Raw genomic sequence first — 1,884 nt, forward strand, 5'->3', positions numbered from 1 at the left:
ATTTTGAATTCCATCTGATGCCTTCTCTGTATAATACGAGTATAAACATTAGGAACCAATGATGATAGCGGAATAAAACTTTAGAAAAATACGGTATTTGAAAAATATTTAAATGACGAATAATGAAATCTCGATTATCACTTTACCATGCGAGAGTATAAAATGTTCGGTGACACCCGAACTTAGCCCTTCCTTACTTGTTTTAATATAATTTTCATTTGCTAATATTAATAATTAATTTCGTAAGATATATCCTCCTAGCGGAAATAAGTACCTTAGTGCCTTGCTGAATTACAGATGCGTTGTAGGACTAGTGTTACGATGACTGCACCAACAATTAATAGAATTAGATTGTCAGTATTCATGCTGCATTACGGCATATGATGCCATTCTAAGTCCAAATGTTTCGAATTTAATCACGGGACTTTTCAGGTCGTCTGCCCAATTTCTCCAAGTGTAAAGTGGTGATCTCTTCATCGAGTATTTTCGGCAACATATGCAAATCTATGTTGTATTTGTCAGCCTTGATCCTCAATTCGATTTGTGCCACCACTTGATTTCTGAACGAGTTGAACTTCTCAAGCTGGGATGACCGCGCGCGAAGCCCAAATTTACCAGACGTCCTTCGGTAAACAAAATAATATGATTACCATTGGATAGTGTATAACGATAGACTTGGGGTTTGATAATAATTTTCTTTTTGGCGTTGCATTAAAAAATGCGACGTCGATTTCACAATCGAAATTACCAATATTACAAACGATCGTATCGTCGGGCATGTGTTCAAAATGTGCGACAGTAATAATGTCCTTGCAAACAGTTGTTGTTACGAAGATAATAGCTTCTTTGTATGCTTGCTTCATGGCGGTTGCAAAGCAATGATATAATCTTTTTCGGTGACAATAACGATTCCGCCGAAACTACGCAGAGGTTATGCACAACTTTTGCCAATATCACATAACCAGCAACACAGCACACTTTGCCAGCAATAATCACATCGGCCGTTTAATGCCATCAATTGGCTACTCGCGACAACCATAAGATCATAAGATTATAGATTATAGAATGTACTCTTGTCCGTCGTTGACGTTGATGGTTGGCACACCGAGACGTCTCTCCTTCGCCATTTCATATAAATTGTGTACACCGGTTGTAGTTTCTTCGCTCGAACACTTGAAGCCCTTCGGGTTCGCAGGAAATTTTCATGCACTAAGTTGGTCAAATCACCATCATTATCGAGAATCAAGTTCACGAGCTGACCATCTGAGAACAGTACGGTCAATTCAATACTCCATAAGTATTCTTCATTCATCATCCTTTGAAGGGTAACACTGACCTAGTCTTCCTTTTCATCCTCCTCCCCGTGAACGCGATGGTGTCGTTAAGCTGTTCAATAAGTATTTGTTGTGCAGCTGCTGAATCATTGAGTGCACTTGTTGAGTATTTTAAATATTACAGTGAATTTGAAATTTGCTGCCTTTCAACCGAATATTGAACTAGATCGATGTGGACAATTCTATCCCACGCTGTCCAAGTCAACCCAACCGGCACTTTTTTTTCAAAAAATTCTCCAGAAATATTTTTTTAAATATATTATATCTAAACATTTACAACATAGTAAAACTATAAGTAAATTTAACAAAATAAGTATAAGGTTATTCTTTTTCTTCTTTTTTAGCTCGAGTCGAACGCATCTCTTTTTATTGATTATTTGAATATTTTTTTCTTTAGTAGGAAAAGGGTAAACAATGTGCATCGCTCTTTACGATGTGCCATGGCTTATCCTTACGTCTACATTTGCAATCTTGGCATAAAATGACGTTTTCAATTCGTCCTCTCTTCCACTGCAATGGTGGAATATTTTGTTCTTTAAAAAATACAAAT

The 1,884-nt window shown here is 36.9% G+C and overlaps 1 pseudogene; it reads right to left on the minus strand.

Moving 5' to 3' along the window:
- Window positions 1–412: 412 nt before the first annotated feature.
- LOC120779871 lies at window positions 413–1,312 on the minus strand (annotated as a pseudogene).
- Window positions 1,313–1,884: the final 572 nt, after the last annotated feature.

This window comes from Bactrocera tryoni, unplaced genomic scaffold (assembly GCF_016617805.1).
Source record: "Bactrocera tryoni isolate S06 unplaced genomic scaffold, CSIRO_BtryS06_freeze2 scaffold_11, whole genome shotgun sequence".
NCBI classification, from domain to species: Eukaryota; Metazoa; Arthropoda; class Insecta; order Diptera; family Tephritidae; genus Bactrocera; species Bactrocera tryoni.